Below are 12,258 nucleotides of genomic sequence, written 5' to 3'. Positions count from 1 at the left end.
CTCCCCTTCATTTACACTGATTGAAGTGGATTTAACAAGTGACATCAATAATGGATCATAGCGTTCACCTGGATACACCTGGTCAGTCTATGTCATGGAAGAGAGCAGGTATTCTTAATGTTTTGTCCACGATGTTTTGTCTACAAATACATCATATATACAGCTAAAATCTGCAATGCCATGTAAAAACCTCAAAAACATTGAAGTTACACTGCAAAAAGTGATTTCTAAGCAAGCCTAAATATCTTGCATCAAGGTTTTTGTCCTTATATTGAGGGATAAATCACTTCAAATGTGTTTTGTTTTTTTATTACCAAGATAAATTGGCTAACCTCATTGGCAGAACATTTCTCTTATTTTAACCCAAAATGAATAATACAAGTGATTTATCTTATTTGAAGATATTGTTGGGGGTAAAATATAAAATATCTTGATGCATTATGCACCTCCCACCTTCCAAAATGAACCTCCCCCATAATGTAGCTCATCTCCCCCATAATGCACCTCCCATCCCCATAATGCACCTCCCATCCCCATAATGCACCTCCCAGCTCCCAAAATGAACATCCCCCATAATGCAGCTCACCTCCCGCATAATGCACCTCACATCCCCATAATGCACCTCCCATCCCCATAATGCACCTCCCATCCCCTAAAATGCATCTCCCATCTCCTAAAATGCAACTCCGTCCCCTAAAATGCATCTCCCATCCCCATAATGCATCTCCCATCCCCCAAAATGCATCTCCCATCCCCCAAAATGCATCTCCCATCCCCCATAATGCACCTCCCATCCCCCACAATGCACCTCCCATCCCCCATAATGCACCTCCCATCCCCCATAATGCACCTCCCATCCCCCATAATGCACCTCCCATGCCCTAAAATGCACCTCCCATCCCCATAATGCAGCTCACCTCCCCCATAATGACCTCCCATCCCCATGATGCACCTCCCCATAATGCATCTCCCATCCCCCATAATCAACTCCCATCCCCATAATGCATCTCCCATCCCCCATAATACATCTCCCATCCCCATAATGCACTACCCACCCCTAAAATGCACCACCCATCCCCTAAAATGCACCTCCCATCCCCTAAAATTCATCTCCCATCCCCTTAATGCCCACCTCCCCCCCCATAATGCATCTCCCATCCCCCATAATGCATCTCCCATCCCCCATAATGCATCTCCCATCCCCCATAATGCACCTCCCATCCCCATAATGCACCTCCCATCCCCATAATGCAGCTTACCTCCCCATAATGCACCTCCCATCCCCATAATGCACCACCCATCCCCTAAAATTCACCACTCATCCCCTAAAATGCACCTCCCATCCCCTAAAATGCCCCTCCCATCCCCATAATGCACCTCCCCCATTATGCATCTCCCATCACCCATAATGCACCTCCCATCCCCCATAACGCACCTCACCTCCCATCCCCATAATGCATCTCTCATCCCCATAATGCACCTCCCATCCCCCAAAATGCACCTCCCATCCCCTAAAATGCACCTCCCATCTCCTAAAATGCACCTCCCATTCCCCATAATTTACTGTATTTATACTATATACTGTAATACCATAATGTATTTATACTTAATGTTCTAAATAAAACATGTTGGGGCTCCGTTTAAGATATATGCATCAAAGCTGAGACTCCCATGGCCATGTACAGTTGACGTCTGAAGTTTAGATACACCTTAGCCAAATACATTTAACCTCAGTTTTTCACAATTTCTGACATTTAATCACTGTAAAAATTCCCTGTCTTAGGTCAGTTAGGTTCACCACTTTATTTTAAAAATGTGAAATGTCAGAATAATAGTAGAGAGAATTATTTATTTCAGCTTTTATTTCTTTCATCACATTCACAGTGGGTCAGAAGTTTACATACAGTCAATTAGTGTTTGGTAACATTGCCTTTAAATTGTTGAACTTGGGTCAAATGTTTCAGGTAGCCTTCCCTACTTTCCACAATAAGTTGGGTGAATTTTGGCCCATTCCTCCTGACAGAGCTGGTGTAACTGAGTCAGGTTTGTAGGCCTCCTTGCTCGCACAGGCTTTTTCAGTTCAGCCCACAAATTTTCTATAGGATTGAGGTCAGGGCTTTGTGATGGCCACTCCAATAGCTTGACTTTGTTGTCCTTAAGCCATTTTGCCACAACTTTGGAAGTATGCTTGGGGTCATTGTCCATTTGGAAGACCAAGCTTTAACTTCCTGACTGATGTCTTGAGATGTATGTTGCTTCAATATATCCACATAATTTTCCATCCTCATGGTACCATCTATTTTGCGAAGTACACCGGTCCCTCCTGCAGCAAAGCACCCCCACAACATGATGCTGCCACCCCATTGCTTCACGGTTGGGATGGTGTTCTTCGGCTTGCAAGCGTCCCCCTTTTTCCTCCAAACACAACGATGGTCATTATTGCCAAACAGTTCTATTTTTGTTTCATCAGACCAGAGGACATTTCTCCAAAACGTACAATCTTTGTCCCCATGTGCAGTTGCAAACCATAGTCTGGCTTTTTTATGGCAGTTTTGGAGCAGTGGATTCATCCTTGCTGAGTGGCCTTTCAGGTTATGTCGATATTGGACTCGTTTTACTGTGGATATAGATACTTTTGTACCTGTTTCTTCCAGCATCTTCACAAGGTTCTTTGCTGTTGTTCTGGGATTGATTTGCACTTTTCACACCAAAGTACATTCATCTCTAGGAGACAGAACGCGCCTCCTTCCTGAGCAGTATGACGGCTGCGTGGTCCCATGGTGTTTATACTTGCATACTATTGCTTGTACAGATGAATGTGGTACCTTCAGGCGTTTGGAAATTGCTCCCGAGGATGAACTAGACTTGTGGAGGTCTACAATTTGTTTTCTGAGTTCTTGGCTGATGTCTTTTGATTTTCCCATGATGTCAAGCAAAGAGGCACTGAGTTTGAAGGTAGGCCTTGAAATACATCCAATTGACTCAAATGATGTCAATTAGCCTATAAGAAACTTCTAAAGCCATGACATCATTTTCTGGAATTTTCCAAGCTGTTTAAAGGCACAGTCAACTTAGTGTATGTAAACTTCTGACCCACTGGAATTGTGATACAGTGAATTATAAGTGAAATAATCTGTCTGTAAACAATTGTTGGTAAAATTACCTGTGTCATTGTAACGGTTTTCATATAGTGGTGATGAAGGAGAGTCGGACCAAACTGCAGCGTGTCGATTGCGATCCATGTTTAATACAACAAAGAAACACGAACTTACAAAAAACAATAAACGAAACCGAAACAGCCTATCTGGTGCAAACTAACAAAGAGTACACATAGGACACTAAGGACAATCACCCACGACAAACTCAAAGAATATGGCTGCCTAAATATGGTTCCCAATCAGAGACAACGATAAGCACCTGCCTCTGATTGAGAACCACTCCAGACAGCCATAGACCTTGCTAGACAACCCACTAAGCTACAATCCCAATACCACCACCAAAACCCCAAGACAAACACACCACAATTACAAAAACCCCATGCCACACCCTGGCCTGACCAAATACATAAAGATAAATACAAAATACTTTGACCAGGGCGTGACAGAACCCCCCCCCTAAGGTGCGGACTCCCGAACGCACCTCAAAACAATAGGGAGGGTCCGGGTGGGCGTCTGTCCATGGTGGCGGCTCCGGCGCGGGACGTGGACCCCACTCCTTTAATGACTTAGTCCCCTCTCCCTTCGTCCCTGGATAGTCCACCCTCGCCGCCGACCATGGCCTAGTAGTCCTCACCCAGAACCCCACTGGACTGAGGAGCAGATCGGGACTGAAGGACAGCTCGGGACCGAGGCAGCTCGGGACTGAGGGGAAGCTCGGGAGTGAGAGAAAGCTCAGGAGTGAGAGAAAGCTCAGGAGTGAGAGGAAGCTCAGGAGTGAGAGGAAGCTCAGGAGTGAGAGGAAGCTCAGGCAGGTAGATAGATCTACCAGCTCCTGGCTGGCTGGTGGTTTCAGCAGATCCTGGCTGACTGGCAGATCCTGGCTGACTGGCAGATCCTGGCTGACTGGCAGATCTGGAAGAGTCTGGTTGACTGGCAGATCTGGAAGAGTCTGGTTGACTGGCAGATCTGGAAGAGTCTGGTTGACTGGCAGATCTGGTTGACTGGCAGATCTGGAAGAGTCTGGCTGACTGGCAGATCTGGAAGAGTCTGGCTGACTGGCAGATCTGGAAGAGTCTGGCTGACTGGCAGATCTGGAAGAGTCTGGCTGACTGGCAGATCTGGCGGCGCTGGGCAGACTGGCGGTGCTGGGCAGACTGGCGGCGCTGGGCAGACTAGCGGCGCTGGGCAGACTGGCGATGCTGGGCAGACTGGCGGCGCTGGGCAGACTGGCAGTGCTGGGCAGACTGGCGGTGCTGGGCAGACTGACGACGCTGGGCAGACTGACGACGCTGGGCAGACTGGCGGTGCTGGGCAGACTGGCGGTGCTGGGCCGACTGGCGATGCTGGGCAGACTGGGGGCACTGGCGGCGCTGGGCAGACTGGCGGCACTAGCTGCTCCATATAGGCTGACAGCTCTGGCGGCTTCTTACAGACTGACCGCTCTGGCGGCTCCGTGCTGACTGGCAGCTCCTTGCAGACTGGCAGCTCCGTGCAGACTGACAGCTCCTTGCAGACTGGCAGCTCCATGCAGACTGGCAGCTCCATGCAGACTGGCAGCTCCATGCAGACTGGCAGCTCCATGCAGACTGGCAGCTCCATGCAGACTGGCTGCTCTATGCAGACTGACAGCTCTGGCTGCTCCATGCGGACTGACAGCTCTGGCTGCTCCATGTAGACTGACTGCTTCATGCAGACTGGCAGCTCGGGCTGCTTCATGTAGACTGACCGCTCTGGCGGCTCCGTGCTGACTGGCAGCTCCTTGCAGACTGGCAGCTCCTTACAGACTGACAGCTCCGTGCAGACTGACAGCTCCTTGCAGACTGGCAGCTCCTTGCAGACTGGCAGCTCCATGCAGACTGGCAGCTCCATGCAGACTGGCTGCTCTATGCAGACTGGCTGCTCTATGCAGACTGACATCTCTGGCTGCTTCATGCAGACTGACAGCTCTGGCTGCTCCATGTAGACTGGCTGCTTCATGCAGACTGGCAGCTCGGGCTGCTTCATGTAGACTGACAGCTCTGGCTGCTCCATGCGGACTGACAGCTCTGGCTGCTCCATGTAGACTGACTGCTTCATGCAGACTGGCAGCTCGGGCTGCTTCATGTAGACTGACAGCTCTGGCTGCTCCATGCAGACTGACAGCTCTGACTGCTCCATGCAGACTGACAGCTCTGGCTGCTTCATGCAGACTGGCAGCTCTGGCTGCGCTGAACAGGCGGGAGACTCCTGCAGCGCTGTGTCGGAGGAAGGCTCTGGCTGCGCTGAACAGGCGGGAGACTCCGGCAGCGCTGGAGATGAGGAAAGCTCTAACAGCGCTAGATAGGCGGGAGACTCCGGCAGCGCAGGAGAGGAGAAAGGCTCCGACAGCGCTGGAGAGGCGAGGCGCACTGTAGGCCTGATGCGTGGTGCTGGTACTGGTGGTACTGGACCGAGGACACGCACAGGAAGCCTGGTGCGGGGAGCTGCTACCGGAGGGCTGGGGTGTGGAGGTGGTACTGGATAGACCGGACCGTGCAGGCGCACTGGAGCTCTTGAGCACCGAGCCTGCCCAACCTTACCTGGCTCGATGCCCACTCTAGCCCGGCCGATACGAGGAGCTGGAATATACCGAACCGGGCTGTGCACCCGCACTGGAGACACCGTGCGCTCCACAGCATAACACGGTGCCTGCCCGGTCTCTCCAGCCCCCCAGTAAAGCACAGGGAGTTTGCACAGGTCTCCTACCTGGCATAGCCATACTCCCTGTGAGCCCCCCAAGAAATTTTTGGGGCTGACTCTCGGGCTTCCATCTGCTCTGCCGTGCTAGCTCCTCATAATGCCGCCTCTCTGCTTTTGCTGCCTCCAGCTCGGCTTTGGGGCGACAATAATCTCCAGGCTCATTCCAGGGTCCTTTACCGTCCAATTCCTCCTCCCATGTCCATTTCTCCAGGTGGTGCAACCTCTCCCACTGTAGCTGCTGCTGCTCCTGCTGCTGCTGCCTCTGTTGCCTCTTCTCCTGTTGCTCCTTTGGGCGGCTACACTCCCCTGGTTTAGCCCAGGGTCCTCTCCCGTCGAAGATCTCCTCCCATGACCAGAAATCCTTGTTGAGCATCTCCTTTTTCGGCTGCTCCTGCCTGTTGACACGCCGCTTGGTCCGTTGGTGGTGGGTGATTCTGTAACGGTTTTCATATAGTGGTGATGAAGGAGAGTCGGACCAAACTGCAGCGTGTCGATTGCGATCCATGTTTAATATAACAAAGAAACACGAACTTACAAAAAACAATAAACGAAACCGAAACAGCCTATCTGGTGCAAACTAACAAAGAGTACACATAGGACACTAAGGACAATCACCCACGACAAACTCAAAGAATATGGCTGCCTAAATATGGTTCCCAATCAGAGACAACGATAAGCACCTGCCTCTGATTGAGAACCACTCCAGACAGCCATAGACCTTGCTAGACAACCCACTAAGCTACAATCCCAATACCACCACCAAAACCCCAAGACAAACACACCACAATTACAAAAACCCCATGCCACACCCTGGCCTGACCAAATACATAAAGATAAACACAAAATACTTTGACCAGGGCGTGACAGTCATGCACAAAGTAGATGTCCCACCCGACTTGCCAAAACTGTAGTTTGTTATCAAGACATTTGTGGAGTGGTTGAAAAACGAGTTTTAATGACTCCAACCTAAGTGTATGTTAACTTCCGACTTCAACTGTACATGCAATCTGTTTTGCTCTATGACGCTCACAAGCCAGGCAAGAGAAGATGGAAGGTACATAGACCCCAGGAAATCCCAGGACATAATGTCTATAATACTGTAAGGGGTTCTACATAGACCCCAGGAAATCCCAGGACATAATGTCTATAATACTGTAAGGGGTTCTACATAGACCCCAGGAAATCCCAGGACATAATGTCTATAATACTGTAAGGGGTTCTACATAGACCCCAGGAAATCCCAGGACATAATGTCTATAATACTGTAAGGGGTTCTACATAGACCCCAGGAAATCCCAGGACATAATGTCTATAATACTGTAAGGGGTTCTACATTTATTTATTTCCCACTGAGCAAACTATTTCTGTACTTACAGGATTCTTATACATTCATTTTTTATCCGATTTTTGCTTGGCGGGCCTTATTTGTCAATAAAACTCATGAATGCAACTGTTTATGTCAATTATTTATGTTTTGTGTTCGACTTGTAGCCCTGATTGTCCTGATAATAAAATTGTAAAACACTTAATTGTGAAGCTAAATATAAGGGCTGGACATGGAGATAAATAAAAGTAGTGAAAAAGAAAACAATTTTGCAGAGGTCCCCGGGCCTCTACATAATTAAGAATCTGAATCAATATTATACATATGAACCGCACAGTTTCCAGTTATGTTGACAACAGTGTGTCTTCAGTTATGTTGACAACAGTGTGTCTTCAGTTATGTTGACAACAGTGTGTCTTCAGTTATGTTGACAACAGTGTGTCTTCAGTTATGTTGACAACAGTGTGTCTTCAGTTATGTTGACAACAGTGTGTCTTCAGTTATGTTGACAACAGTGTGTTTTGGATCTGTGTATAAAATTATATGTATATTTATTGTACATGAAATATACAGGTAGAAACCTACACTCTGCACTACTCACTCTCAGTCTGTCTGCCTGTTTGTCTGTCAGTATGGCTGGCAATCTGTCTGTCTGTCTCTCTGCCTGTCTATCTATCTGTCAGTTTGTATGGCTGGCTGTCTATCTATCTCTCTGTCAGTCTGTATGGCTGTCTGTCTATCTGTCAGTCTGTATGGCTGTCTGGCTGACTATTTCTCTTTTTGTCTGGCTGCCTGTCTGTCTGGCTGTCTGGCTGACTGTCTGTTTATCTCGGTCAGTCTGGCTGACTGTATGGCTTTCTGTCTATTTCTCTGTTTGTCTGGTTGCCTGTCTGGCTTTCTGTCTGTCTATCTCTCTGTCGGTCTGTTTGTCTAGCTGGCTGTCTGGTTTTCTGTCTATCGCTCTGTCGGTCTGTTTGTCTGGCTGGCTGTCTGGCTTTCTGTCTGTCTATCTCTCTGTCGGTCTGTTTGTCTAGCTGGCTGTCTGGTTTTCTGTCTATCGCTCTGTCGGTCTGTTTGTCTGGCTGGCTATCTGTCTATCTGTTTATCTGGCTGGTTGTCTGGCTTTCTGTCTGTCTCGTTGTCAGTCTGTTTGTCTGGTTGGCTGTCTGGCTGTCTGTCTGTCTGTTTGTCTGGCTGTTTGTCTGTCTGTGTCTGTCTGTCTGTCTGTCTGGCTGTCTGTCAGTCATTCTGTCTGTCTATCTCTCTGTCAGTCTGTTTGGCTCTGTCAGTCTGTTTGGCTCTCTGGCTGTCTGTCTATCTATTTATCTGTCTGTTTATCTGGCTGACTTTCTGTCTATCTCTCTGTCTGTGTCTGGCTTTCTGTCTGTCTCATTGTCAGTCTGTTTGTCTGGTTGGCTGTCTGTCTATCTCTGTCCGTCTGTTTGTCTGACTGGCTTTCTGTCTGTGTCTGGTTGGCTTTCTCTCTGTCTGTCTGGCTGTCTGTCAGTCATTCTGTATGTCTATCTCTCTGTCAGTCTGTTTGGCTTTTTTTTTTTTGCCTTTGTTTTGGTTGGTTTGTTTGTCAATTAGGGTGTGCAGGGTGAGTACGTGGTCTGTCGTACGGTAATTTGGTAAAAAGCCTATTTGACATTTGCTCAGTACATTGTTTTCACTGAGGACATGTACGAGTCTGCTGTTGATGATAATAGTGAGGATTTTCCCAAGGTTGTTGTTGACGCATATCCCACGGTAGTTAATGGGGTCCAACTTGTCTCCACTTTTGTGGATTGGGGTGATCAGTCCTTGGTTCCAAATATTGGGGACGATGCCAGATCTGAGGATGAGGTTAAAGAGTATAAGTGTAGCCAATTGGAATTTGTTGTCTGTATATTTGATCATTTCATTTAGGATACCATCAACACCACAGACCTTTTTTGATTGGAGGGTTTTTATTTTGTCCTGTAGTTCATTCAATGTAATTGGAGAATTCAGTGGGTTTTGGTCATCTTTAATAGTTGATTCTAAGATTTGTATTTGATCATGTATATGTTTTTGCTGGTTGTTCATTGTTATAGAGCCAATAAGATTGGAGAAGTGGTTTACCCATACATGTCCATTTTAGATAGATAATTCTTCGTGTTGTTGTTTGTTTAGTGTTTTCCAATTTTCCCAGAAGTGGTTAGTCTATGGATTCTTCAATTACATTGAGCTGATTTCTGACGTGCTGTTCCTTCTTTTTCCGTAGTGTATTTCTGTATTGTTTTAGTGATTCACCATAGTGAAGGCGTAGACTCAGGTTTTCCGGGTCTCTATGTTTTTGGTTGGACAGGTTTATCAATTTCTTTCTTAGGTTTTTGCATTCTTCATCAAACCATTTGTCATTGTTGTTTATTTTCTTTGGGTTTTCTATTTGAGATTTTTTGATTTGATAGGGAAGCTGAAAGGTCAAATATACTGTTAAGGTTTTCTACTGCCTAGTTTACACCTTCACTATTACAGTGGAAAATTTTGTCCAGGAAATTGTCTAAAAGGGATTGAATTTGTTGTTGCCTAATTGTTTTTTTGGTAGGTTTCCAAACTGCATTCCTTCCATCTATAGCATTTCTTATTGTTACTCAGTTCCTTTGGCTTTGATGCCTCATGATTGAGTATTGCTCTGTTCGAGTAGACTGTGATTTTGCTGTGGTCTGATAGGGGTGTCAGTGGGCTGACTGTGAACATGCTGAGAGACTCTGGGTTGAGGTCAGTGAGAAAGTAGTCTACAGTACTACTGCCAAGAGATGAGCTATAGGTGTACTTACCATAGGAGTTCCCTCGAAGCCTATCTTTGACTATGTACATACCCAGCGTGCGAAAGAGCTGCAGGAGTTGGGACCCGTTTTTGTTGATTATGTTGTCATAGTTGTGCCTAGGGGGGCATATGTGGGAGGGAATGCTGTCACCTCCAGGCAGGTGTTTGTCCGCCTGTGTGCTGACGGTGTCAGGTTCTTGTCTGGTTCTGGCATTTAGGTCGTTACAGACTAGTACATGTCCCTGGGCCTGGAAATGATTGATTTCCTCCTCCAGGATGGAGAAGCTGTATTCATTAAAGTTTGGGGATTCTAGTGGGAGGATTTAGGTAGCACACAGGAGGATATTTTTCTCTGTTAAGATGAGTTAGGTCTGCTCTATACCATATTACCATACCCCCTGAGTCCCTTCCCTGTTTCACACCTGATAGTGTGGTGGATGGGACTACCAGCTCTCTGTAACCTAGGGGGAAACCAGTGGGTTTGTCTCCTCTATACCAGGTTTCTTGTAGGATGACAATGTCTGTATTTCTTTGAAGTCCAGGTTCCTGCTCTTTAGGCCAAAGGCAGATGAACTCAGGCCTTGGAAATTCCAGGATAAGATAGTGAAGGCTTTGTGTTCCATAAAGTGTCCAATGTTGTTGGTTGTGTGGTATGGCCTCAGACCAGTAAGTTTGAGCAGAGCCTGCTGAGCATCTGGTACATTCCATTGGCTTGGGCTTGTTTAAGAGTGTGGGTTGGGCCTGTTTGCTTGCTTACGGCCTGGGCGTATGTGTGACTTCCATGTTGAGGCCCTCTTTGCTGGGGAGGGGTGCATGGGGTGGTCAGGAGGGGCATAGGTCTGATCTGAGGGGGCATAAATGGGGTGTGGGCATGGATGACTTGGGGGATTGTTGATTGTTTGGGGTGAAGATGTGTATGTGGCTGGTGGTGTTGTGGTCTGGATGTGAGTCCTCTCGGCGTGGGTCCTCTATGTGTAGGTCCAGGGGGAGGGCCCGCAGGTCTGGGAGAGTGTCGCTGGTCTGGGCGGGGTGTTTATTTATCTGTTTCTCCTGTGTGAAGTGTAGGGGCTGCGTTTGAGAGCGATGTCCTTTTGAGTCCGGGCGAAGGTGGGCACTGCTGCCTTGTAGAGGTTGACCTGGTCATAAAGGCTGTTCAAGTCCAGGTTGGAGTGGTGGGCCAGGAAAACGTTTTCACGGGAAATTCTTGCATTTACCTGTTGCATGGTAGCAGGGTGGAAGTCTTTTCGTGGTAGCAGGGTGGAAGTCTTTTCGTGGTAGCAGGGTGGAAGTCTTTTCGTGGTAGCAGGGTGGAAGTCTTTTTGTGGTAGCAGGGTGGAAGTCTTTTCGTGGTAGCAGGGTGGAAGTCTTTTCGTGGTAGCAGGGTGGAGATAGCCACTTGTGCGTTGGGGAAAGTAGAAGAAGCTTTTTCAGTCACTCCCTTTCCTGCTGTGTTCTCAGGTGGTTTGTGCCTGTGTGTATTATTATGTGGCTGGGTGAACCTAGTTGGTCCTCAGACAGAAGGTCTAGGGCGCACTGGGTGTATTATTATGTGGCTGGGTGAACCTAGTTGGTCCTCAGACAGAATGTATAGGGCGCGCTGGGTGAACCTTGTTGGTCCTCAGACAAAATGTATAGGGCGCGCTGGGTGAACCTTGTTGGTCCTCAGACAGAATGTATAGGGCGCGCTGGGTGAACCTAGTTGGTTCTCAGACAGAAGGTCTAGGGCGCGCTGGGTGAACCTAGTTGGTCCTCAGACAGAATGTATAGGGCACGCTGGGTGTATTATTATGTGGCTGGGTGAACTTAGTTGGTCCTCAGACAGAAGGTCTAGGGCGGCTGGGTGAAGCTAGGTGGTCCTCAGACAGAAGGAGGGCTATCATGGTGGGCTTGGGGTTCTTCATTTGTCTGTTCTGCTGTGATGTCAACGCTGTGGTCAGGATCTGGTGTGGACTTTTGTCAGGTGCTGAGGTGTGCTGTTCTGCTGTTCTGCTGGCTTCTCTGTGGGGGTGGCCACCTCTCTAGTGGGTTGTTCTCTGTCACACGCCATCCCCCTCACCCTCTCCTCCACCCCCCTCACCTTCTCCTCCATCCCCCTCACCCTCTCCTCCATCCACTCTCCTCCATCCCCATCCCCCTCTCCTCCATCCCCCTCACCCTCTCCTCCATCCTCTCACCCTCTCCTCCATCCCCTCACCCTCTCCTACAGCAGTCTGACCCTCTCCTCCATCCCCCTCACCCTCTCCTCCAGCAGTCTTACCCTCTCCTCC

The sequence above is a fragment of the Oncorhynchus tshawytscha genome, linkage group LG33, assembly GCF_018296145.1.
Source record: "Oncorhynchus tshawytscha isolate Ot180627B linkage group LG33, Otsh_v2.0, whole genome shotgun sequence".
NCBI lineage: Eukaryota > Metazoa > Chordata > Actinopteri > Salmoniformes > Salmonidae > Oncorhynchus > Oncorhynchus tshawytscha.
Note: the sequence above shows the minus strand (reverse complement) of the source record.